Source organism: Anser anser, assembly GCF_964211835.1.
Source record: "Anser anser genome assembly, chromosome: 7".
Classification (NCBI taxonomy): Eukaryota; Metazoa; Chordata; class Aves; order Anseriformes; family Anatidae; genus Anser; species Anser anser.
Genome location: NC_139727.1, coordinates 26685075 through 26696300, shown reverse-complemented (window position 1 = coordinate 26696300; position 11226 = coordinate 26685075).

The window sequence follows — 11226 nt, the reverse complement described above, 5'->3', positions numbered from 1 at the left end:
CAGATGCTCGGCCCCCGGCATGGCCAGGGGTGGGCAGTGCCCATGCACAGCCCCACGGGTGCCCCCAGTTTTTCCATCAGACGGATTTGTTAAAAAGCAGTTTCACTGCATTTCAGTTTCTGAAGTCTAGTGGTGCCAGAGCGCAACGTGCTGCTAAACGAATGCTTCTCCCAGGAGCAGAACATCTACATCTCCACTTTTGAAGAGTGTTTCTACCTCCTTAAATGTTTCAGAAAATTTCAAGAGCAAAATGTTGCCTAAAACACCATGTTCCTTCAGGAAGTGTTGTCTTCAGTAAAATATAATAAAAATAGTGGGAGGTATATTCCCGTAATTTTTCCTAATTCCATGAAAGAGCTTGGTTAGCTCCAAAGGCAGGCTCTGGAAGCCTGAGAATAGCTCAGTGCAGTGAGGACAAGGCCTTTGTGCTCACAAGAACAAGGGAGCACACCCCCCCCACCTGGGCTCCAACCTCTCCTACCACCGCTGGGCACCACCAGAGGTTCTCCAGTTCCTCCTGTAAGTCCACAGACACATCACTCCTGGTGTCCCAGTGTGAGCGGGTGTGTGGCACCCGGCACCCACCTGCTGGCAGAGGGCAGCAGAGCTGCTCGGAGACCGTGGCCATTGCATGAGCCACCCAGAAAATGAAGCCCAGCGCGCCGGGGCATTGAAGGTGCTGTCCTAAGGGTGCAAAGGACCAAATGGAGAAGGGACTCGGTTATCGGTCCCCAGCATCCCCAGCCCCGGGGTGGGTGAGGCATCGCTGTGTCAAGGCACGGAGTTTTGCGCAGCTGGAAACGGGGGGGACGGAAGCACCCACGGCACAGCCGGTCCCAGCTGTCCCGTCCGGGCAGCGCCTGTCCCTCTGCCTGGCCAGGACGTGGCCAGGGGAGAGGAGCCCAGCTCCTTGCAGGGCACATCGTGCTGCGGGTAGGTTCAGGACCCTGGTGTAGGAGCAGATTTACTGAAAACAATTTATTTAATATAAAAAAATAATTTTCTTATGGCATTTTGGCTGGCGTCAGCCAAGCGCTTACTCACCCGGGAATTCAAACAAAGGCAGCGCTGGCGCCCAGCCAGGGGGTCGGGCGCTGGGTGGTCGTGTCCATCCCGGCCTCGGACCCGCCTCTGGGTCACTTGTGGGCTTGTGGCATGATGTCTCCATTTATTTATTGGAAATGTTTGAACAGGAAATGCTAATGGTTTGAGTTTTGGAGACAGCTGGAGGGGTCCAGCAGGAGCTGCTGGGAAGGGGAGGGTGCGCACGGACGGGGCGGCTTGGGGAAGGAGGGGTCGGTGCCGTCGCTGCTGCTGATGGAGACCTGTCCCCTCCGCACATTTGGGGTGGAGGACCCAGTGGAGATGAGGCTGGGGATGGCTCTGTCAGCTCCACTGCCTCTTCCTCCGCCTCTGACCTTGAGCACCCATGCGAAACGTGCGGCACTGCTGCTCCCAGCACACCGTCCTGCCCACTGCCCACAGCCAGGGGACGGCAACCACGGTCCTGCAGGTCCCATCCGCGTCCCTCAGGGCCTGGTGGTGCCCGCCAGCAGGGGACGGATGGGATGTGAGAGGTGCCTCCCCCTGCAAGGGGGTCGAGAGGTTCCTTCGCCGCCTGGCTCTGGAATGGGCTGTTCCTGCGTTTGCTGATAACAGAGGAGGTGAAGCCTGACCCAGGAAAGCAGGCAAGATCCGCAGAGATAAACTCCCTGCAGCAAGACAAAGGCACTGACCTCTGCGCAGCCCGAGCCGCCGCATTCCCACAAGCACAGCAACAATTGCCCGGGAGCAGCAGCGAGCCCCGCAGCGAGCCCCGCAGGGGCACGAACACCTCCCGCAGCCTTGGCTTTTAACCACGTCAGCTGCAGCTACCAACTGCCCAGGCAGGGGCAGCACAGCGAGCCCCTGCTTATTGCTCGCTCTCCACTTCGTGGTGCAGCGTGTGCGGCGCTGCCTGCGTTGCATGGACGGAGAGCACTTGCACCTCGTAACCAAAGGGAAATTCCTCCTGGGCAGAGCATCCCTTGGTCCAGCTCCCCACGCCCTCCCTCTCTTTTAGCTGCCAGAGTTCAGCCAAGCAGGTGCTCACACACACTCCCCACCTCACATTTCAATGCATACGCCCATTGCTTTAGTTTTCAATCCCAAACGCGGCGGAGGCTCTCAAGCACTGGTGCACATCAGGGTGCGCTTTGTGCGGGGGCTGTGTGTCCCCTGGCACCCTGGCGCACCCTGGGAGGCTGAACCGCTGCCTCTGCCAGCCCTGCTCCAGGGCCCGAGGCTGAGACGCCGGGCACCCCCGCGCCTGGCCCTGCCACGTGTCCCTGCCCCTCTGCCAGCACTGCCCTGAGACAGCAAGAGCTGGAAAAGGCAGAGGCGCTTAATGGGATTTGCAGAAGCAGCCAGCTCGGTTACACGCCTCATGCCTGTTGTCTCGGGCATGTTTTTAAAATCTTTATCTCTGCATCATTAAGCACTGATCTGCATTTGAAAAGGCTCCCTTCGGTTCCCTACCTCTGAAATGAGGATAACTCTGCTTTACCTCATCGCAGGGTTACGAGGATAAACAGATTAAAGGCTGCGAGATATTGTGGCAGGGAAGGTTAAACAAGACCCTGTGACAGACAGCCCACGGGCAGGAGCGAGCATCAGAGCGAGGCGCACAGCACAAGCCGGCGACCCACCTCTGTGCCATGCAAATGACCCCCAAATCCCAGTGTCGGGTTTGCCACCGGCTGCCTTCCCAGGACACGGTCCTCCGGCAGCCAAAAGCCAGCCGAGGGGCTGCTCCCACGGCCAGACAGGCACCCGCATCCCGATTCTGGGAGCGGGGAGAGCAGGGGAGGCTGTGCGGAGGAGAGGCGATGATCAGGAGCTGGAGGCTCAGGGAGGACGTCGGTGGCGCAGGTACAGCAGAGGGCACCCAGGGCAGAGACAAGCGTGGGGGAACGTGCACTTCTCCAGAAAGAGCTGGTGGGGGAGAGGATGAGCCAGACAATCACTGTCTGGAAAGTCTCACCCGGGTCCCTAGTAAAATAATGGCACAAATATTAAGAAAAGGAGCTCTGTAAACATCTAGAGGATAATGAAACCATGAGCTATAAGCAGGATGGGATTTGTAAATAAAGGGCCGTGCCAAAAACAACAAGCCCTCCATAATTGTTTTGGATAGAATGACAAGATTAGTGCGGGAATGGGACTCGGCGGATGTCATGAGAGGAGACCTGGAAGCACCAGGTCTGTCCCCCCAGCCTGGCCATTAAAGAGCCCCCGGCACGTTTGGGCAGATTTCGGTGGGCTGACCTGCTGGGGCGCAGGCAGAGGTGTCCCAGCACCGTCCCACTGGCAGGGCTGGCACCTGGGGACATACCTGCCCTCCGGAGCTGGGACCTGCTGGCGCCTGGCACATATCACAGTCAGTTCTGCAGTCGCTCTCGCCTTGGCCACCTCTGAGGGGAGGAATAACCCAGCTGTGGTGCCATGGATGGGAGAATGAGAAACAAAACTGAGTAGGGCTAACGGCAGGTATATAATGCTAGCACTTTCCATGCAGTACCCCAGGTTTAGGCAAAGATTTTTCCTTTGTGAGCATCAAAACGGCACATTCTCCAGAGCTGCAGGGTTCCCTTGTGCACTGCAGCATCAGATTTTTGGCCAGACTTGCAGGTAACATGCATGCGCCTCCTTGCAACCAGGCCTTTGAAATGCAATGCTGTGAAAGCACAGAAGTGCCAGCACGGCACAGACCAGGCAGAGCCAGTTTTGATGCCACACAAAAGGTGGAGCAGGGGCCTGGCCAAAACGTACCTGGTGGCCAGCCCCTGGGCTCCTGCAGAGCACGGGGCCGTGCTGGGCTGGGTAAGAACCGCGCTCCGGCAAGCATCTGGCAGCATTCAGCACGCACTGCAGCATATACTTACAGCCGCGCACAAACCGAGGGTGAAATGCACCATATATGGTGAAGATATTATTAGTTCATAGCTGTCTTAATAGGATCTTCTTAGGAATTCTTGCTCAAAAATTAAAAACAAATAGGTTTCAATGGGGGACTGAAGTGTGGACACAAACTGTCCGAAGGACCAAAAGCAGCGGCTTCGAAGAAGCAGCGAGCAGTGAGGCTGTGGCTATCTCACACACAGATATCTGCAAGGTGCTTAGCTTAGCATCGTACAGTATTCTGATTAAATATTTGTCCTAAGTAATGCCAATTGTGAAGAAATGTCCCTCAAAGGCTCTGGGTGCAGCCAGACCGAGGGGCAGCACGAACTGGCTGCTGGCATCCTGCTGCAGCCCCTGCTGTAGGACAGGGACACGGGGTTGCCTGCTGTGACCAAGTCAGAGCGAAAGCTGGATGTGAGCTTGATGCCGGGACCATGCAGCAGCTGCAGCCTGGGTTGTGAAGCCGGGAGCATGGGGAACAGGAGTTAGGATGCGGTGTCCTGCACCCGAACACAGCGTGGGAGGGGGAGCCAACCTGGAGGTCCCAGGGCTGGCCTGGTGCCCCATTTCAGAACCTGCAGAAGATGTCCTTTCCCCTCACCATTTCAGTCTTCCATAGCACCCTCACAGCCAGACTGGGGCTGAAAGGGGAGGGGAACGTGGGTTGAAAACTGAGAGCAGCACCAGCACTGGGGAGACGGTGGCATCTCCGTCTTCAGACATTTCCAAAATTTGACTGATGGAGGCCTGACCAGCGGGGTGTACCGCCAGAGCTCCCGAGGCCAAAATTATTCTGTGAAATGAGAGAGGGTGCAGAAAACAGCCACAGAAAAGACACAAGGGCAGGAGAACGCACCCCACAGTGACAGAATCAAGCTCAACCTGTTTTCTTCTTAAAAAAGCTTAAGAAATTTGACTGCTATGCACAAGTACTCTGATAGTAAGAAAATACCATGTACCAAAGTGTTTTTATTCCAGCCAAAAAGGCAGAACAAGAATCAATGGCTGGAAATTAAAAGCCAGACAAAGCTGCATAAGAAATAAGACATGCATTTTCTGAGCAATGCTGATTAGCCGCTGGATTAACCATTAGTCAGTAAGACAAATCTCTGAGCTCCCTCACTTCTCCAGACCAGATGCTTGAGTGAAAACCCAAGTTATTTGGATCCCAAAAGAATAATAAGATGCAGCACTTGGGGAGATCAGAATAGGTGATCTAATGACTAACTCTGATCTTAAACATTGTGAGTAAAAATGTATCATGTTTTCAGTACACACACAAAAATTCACATCGCATGAACTCGGTGTAAACACGGAAGAGTTGACATCTGCGGGCCCGCAGATGGAGGGGGGCAATTGTTGGGAGCCCTGTTTTACAAACAGAAAAACACCCAGCCCACGGACGACCCATGGGGGCCTTGCGGTGGGAGCGAAACCACGAGCTAGACAGGAGCTTGCAACACCATGGGTCTGTCACCAGACAGATTCACGAGCAAGGCTGGGTCTGCCCTAGGGTGTTCTCGGATCCCACATGTAGGCATACGGTCAATCGGATGGGGAAGAGAAGGTCTCTCTGTGCAGGGCTTGGTGGAGACCACACAAGGCATATGACCTTCCCAGGAGACGAAGGACCATGGGGATCTACAGAAATGGGGAAAAGATTGGATTAAAAAAAAAATGTAGAAGAAGTGTTTCAGATTAAATAACAAAAAATGCTGATGGGGTTGACGGAAACCTGGACGGCATCCACAGCTGAAGAAAAACACACCTGGCAAGGACCAGTCCCGAATAGACTGGCTAGAGGCAAAATGATCTCTCTTTCTAGTATCCGTATTCACAGAATCATAAAAAATAAGCCTGGAAGGCCCTCGAAAGGTCACCCAGCCTGTCTGCCTGCCGCCGAAGGAGGCAAACCCTTCCTGGTGGTGGTTTTGTCTAAATTCTGCCTACAAGAAGCCGCTAGTGGTGAAGGCAGCTCCCAAGAAAAACGAGTTTTAACCTCCTTTGCTGTAGTCATTGCAGGGTGATCCCATGGTTTCTCGTTCTTTCCACCCTGAAAAAAAGGAATAGCCCATTATCTCTTGCTTCATAGCAGCGCTTTATGCATTTGAAGACTTTTATCTTATTTCCCTGCAGTCGTCTCTTCTTGATACTAAGCTACCCTGGTCCTTCAGCCTCCTCCAGTATGTCATGTTTTCTGAATTTCTGATCACTCTTGTTCTTCCCTGGGCTTCCTCCCAGAACCACAACTTGAAATGCTCAGCCCAAAGTGGGACCCAGCACTCAGGCTGACACTTTCTGAGTGCGGCAGGATTACATCAGGTGTCCCACAAACACCCTGTTTACATGTCCCACTCTCACTTCGCTCTTCTCACTCAGCAGGACACTGCTGGCTCGCTCTCCCTTTGGGACCCACCGCCACCTCCAGCTACCTTCCTCAGAAAAAGCTTGCTCAATGCACAGCTGGGGGGTGTGCAGTTGATTTTCCCCAACTCATAGAAAAGCCTTATTTTGTTTTTTATCTGTAGTTTTCTTTCAGATTTCTCCGATTTTTCAAGAGAAGCTGAGCTGCACTCTTGCAGGCCCTACCAGACCACCACTGCTTGAAGGTGAAGATCCCATGAAATCATTGGCCAGGCCTAGGTCCAGAGCAGGTCCTGTCTGAGGGTTAAGCCCTGGTAACTCCCCTTTCAACACCGTTTTCCAGACAGTTTTGCTTCCATGTAGCCCCATGTCCATCTAGACCTCATTAATTTAGACCACATTGTTCTCCCTCACCCATGAGAATTTCACATAGGAATTTAAGTAAAGTCCCACAAACGTCGAGACCGAGCACACCTTCTGTTTCTTCGCTATCGGCAAGCATAGATATCCTCAAGTAGAATAAAATTCAGTTGTGGCTCTTAGCTGACAGCCAAAGCTGCCACTTACTTCGTTATCTCTACTTGCATGCCGTGTCCCTTCATGATGTATTTGCCTGTCTTCAGTCTGTTTATGCAAATGTCCCATTTTTCCTTTGACTCTGCACCCCTGGTCTTGAGTAAAGCTCAGGAACTTGGAAAGATGCAGAGGTCCATTTTGGGAAAAAAAAAAAAAAGGAAGAAAACTGCTCAACAACAACAAAATCCTCGGAACTCACATGTTTATCCAAATTCATCTGAACCTTCTGGGGACAGTGACTTTTTAGGGTAAAATGAAAACAAGTTCAAGTGAGTTTTCCATCCCTGCGACCGTACGGTGATTCCAGCCAATCTGAAATAATTTTCCAAGAAGATTTCCTGCAACCCCACAGTGATTAAAGGAAATAACATTGTGAATAAAGGGACATTCTTCAAAGTCAATGAAGGAGCCACAATTTGTACGTTCTCACAGAGGGCCGGAAAGCGCCGGCGCGAGGTGGACCTTGCGGCGTGTGGCCCCCCAGAAGGAAGAGGGTGGGATGTCAGGTCCGTCCCTCTTCCCCAGCCAGGGGTTGTGACCGGGCTCCTCCCGGAGCCGGCGGTGAGGGAAGAGGCCCCCCCAGGCTCCCCATGGTTGAGGACGAGAGGCTCGGTGGTGGCGGGTGAGCATCCAGCATGCTCGGCATTTGTTTGCTGATGAGCCGCAAGACCCAACGGGCCCTCTCCAAAGCGGGGGCGATGCGAAGACCACCACAACTCCTGCTGCCCGGCCTCCACGCTGCTTCCTCCATGCCGGGAAAGCCCCGTGCCTCCCTTTGTCTGAACCAAACCTTCAGCACATTCGCCCGGCCGGGCTCCGAGATTGACAGGGCAATGTGAACGGGCCCGAAAAGCCACTTTGGTGGAGGCAAAGGCGCCGGGCAAGCAGGGTCCTGCCCGCTCCGCCGGCTGCAGCCCCTCTGGCTGGGGGCTGCGGGAGCCAAGCAAACACCCCTGGAAGGGCGAGGGAGGGATGAGCACGCGCCCAAAATGGCCGAGCCAAGGGAAGTTTTAGAAGCCCGCCTTCCTAGCTAAAACAAAGAGAAGGGAGTGCGGCGGAGGCGAGGCAAGCTGGGGGGGAAGGCGAGAGGGGGCCGCCTGCAAACCCAAACACACATGCTTCAGTGGGTGCCGCGTAATAAGGGAATTAGCTAATGAGCTTACGGCGGCACAGGGACGAGTCCTTTAGAAATATCATGGCCACCTGGGGAGGCTCGCGGAGGAGCCGGGCGGCCTTAAGCTGCAGAGCTGGGAGGATGAGCCCCCACGGCCCCAGAGCCGACCCTGTTCCCTCCCGACCAGCCCATGTCCATGGAGCGGGTGGGAACCGAGCGAGAAGAGCTCCCAAAAACATGGGGAACAAGACGGCGTTTTGGAAAAACCCGGCCACGGGCTGGGGCTGCTGGGTGCGGCCAGTCCCCAGCACTGAGCGCTGCCGCCGCAGCAGTGATGGATGTGTCGGCAAACCAAGGAGCTCAACAATATGGATTTTTTTAATTTTTTTTTTTTTTCCCGAGCCGTTCAATACAGCTGCATAAAATCCGAGCTGTAAGTGCGTGTGAGCACGCTGGTTTGAACTGAAAGCGGGTGAGAGAACGTAATGTTAAAAGTCACTTAGAACAATGCAAACATTAAATATACAAATACTCATCAAATGCTTCTTTAGAAAGCGGTTTTCAGACAGCAATCAGGCGGGGCTGCAAAAAAATTGTTTGCTGATTAATAAATAATAACGAGTTTAAACTCATTGAGGAATTTGTGCACAACGCAGTATTTGCATGAATTAGAGAAGGGAAGTCTGAACAGCGCTGAAGACATAACACTCCTCCGAAGAAAAAAGGGAAAAGCAAAAACCTGAGCCAAAAATGAGGCTCCACTTGAAAGAAAAAATTACTCCCACAGCAGTGAGGACAGCACCCGAACCCAAATATTTGCTGAAAAGTTGGAAATCGAGAATTTTTATTTATAACGTAGAATTATCATTATTAAAAATGTGAAAAAATAAGTTATGAAAATTACTGAAAATTTTATTGCCTAAAACAAATTCAGTTGAAAACTATTATATGGAAAACAGGAGCTTTTCATTTAACTTTTCTATGGGATTTTTTGAAATTATTTTTTTTAATTACATTTTTTTTTTCGGTTTCTTAAGCCAGAAAGCTGATCAAAATGTGGAAACAGCTTGTTTTAATGTTTCCATTGTCTCCTTTTTCTCCCCAACCCTGTAGCTGCTTGAAGAAAGCTGGACGTTTGCATGAGATTTCCTCCTCTGTTTTCTCATCTTGTTTTCGCTACGCTGTCATTTTTCTAAGCATTTGTACTCTTAGAAAAGAGAAAAGTACAAATAAATGCAATATCATTTGCTCAGCTATTTCAAAGCTATAAGAATAAAATAGTAGAAGAAAGAATACAAAAATATTTTTAAGATTTCGGTAATTTTTCAGCTGTGATAGAAGCAGTTTGTGCCTATGTAGAAAATGCTGCAACTTACAGCCAGATGAGATTAGATCTGTGTGCGTGTGTGAAATTCTTTTCTAAAATGTTGAATTATAAAATTTTTGCAGGGGAAAAAAAAAATCCAGGGCTATTTTCCTGGGCTTCGACTGGCTTCCCCGAGGCCCGTAGCAGAGCGTGGCAGAGTGGGGTGCCGGGACAGTGCAAGGACAGAGGTGCCACAGCTACCTGCGGGCTCGGCTCCTGCAGAAGAGGAGCCCAAGCGCTGTCCTGCAGCTCGGTGGGACGGAGCAGCCAGACCCTGGTGGCGGCAGCGCCAGGAGGGAGCGGGTGGCCACAGGGGGAGCGCAGCTGGGGCTGGGAGGTGACAGGGACACGGGGATGAGACCCTGTGGGAGACGCCGGGTACAGGCACTCGCACACCTGCAGTGTGGCAAAAAGGGAGAAAACCCACCGAAGCTGGGTGTGGGGAAGGAGGGTAGATGTCCCCATGCCGTGCCGTTCACCTCTGTTGCTGTGGGAGGTGTCCTGGGGACGCCCCGGGTCCCCCAGCATGGGCAGGGGCCAGGGCTGGGAGCATCGCCCTGCCCGGGCCGGGGGTTGCAGGCCAGCCCCTCGCTCCTTCGGCCCCACGGTCCTTTCCCGGCTCCCCACACCTCCTCCTGCCTGCCGCGGGGGGGCTGTCACTCCGAACAATAGTCAGCCAGCGTTATTTATTTTCTAAATAAATCAGCGGGTCCCACGCCGAAAGGCTGGAAAGCGGCGGTTGAGATTAGACCCTCCCCGAGCCCCGGCTGGGCCTTGAGCCGCTGTCAGGGCTGCAGAGAAACAGCAGCGAACTCTCACGCAAATGGCCTATAAAAAAGGCCCCTGTCAAAGGCACCTTGACCTGCAGGCTCGCTTTGGTGCTGGGCTCCCCAGCGGCCCTCCCCTCCCCGGGCTGCGCTCTCCTCGCATGATGTATTTCCCCTGCCTTTTTTAGAGCTGCATTATGTTAGCTCCAGGAAACAGCCTCTTCCTTCTTATAAACACAGCCCTGGGTTACTGACCAGCGGCCCTGCCACTCCACAGCCACTCTCTGTCCATCCATCACACCTCGCTGTCACCCTGGCAACATATCTCTTGGACCGGTCCGGCTCCAGCGATGGGAGAGGCGGGGGGGGGGTGGGGGGGGGTTGAGCGGGGGGGTCACATACACAGAGCACAATTCCAGCCTGCTGACTAATTCCCTGGAAACCCTGGGGCTGCACAATGAGAAAGCCTTTCCGAGGGTTTCTCGAGCGTTACTGGAAGGTCAGCCGAAGGTCGGCGCAAGGACACGGCTCCGACTTTCCCCGCCGTCAGCAGGGCGGGTGCGCGGGGCAGCGGGGGCGGGCGGCGGGGGTACCGGGCGCGCGGCGGGAGGGATGTTTGGAGAAGGGCGCCTGGGCCCGAGTGGCCCCGCGGCACGGTGCCGGGCGCTGGGGACGTGCCTGGGACGGGGCCGCCGGGGTGTCCCGGCAGCCAGATAGGCGTCAGCGGGACGGGGCATGGCCGGCGGCGTGGCCCCTTCCCTCCCCGCGATGGCGGGGATGGGGAAAGGAAGAGCTGCCTTGGCCCCCGTGCTAGCTCCCAGCTGCCTTTGCCTTGGTCCGTGAGCCCAAGGATTGGCGTGACACCATTGTAAAGGTTGTTTGCAGCGTTGGTGGAGGTGACCCAGCATGGCTGCCCGTGGGCTCCAGTGCACTGAGACACGAAGAGCACAGGGACAAGCCGTGAGTCGCACCAAGAGAGCCAGCTCTGCCAGCATGGGGACAGGTTTTGGATGAGCCTTGGGCCCATCCAGCCTTTTGCATGTGTGCCTGAAGCACGGCAAGCAGGAGGGGTCACCCCTGTCCTGCTCCAGGCACCG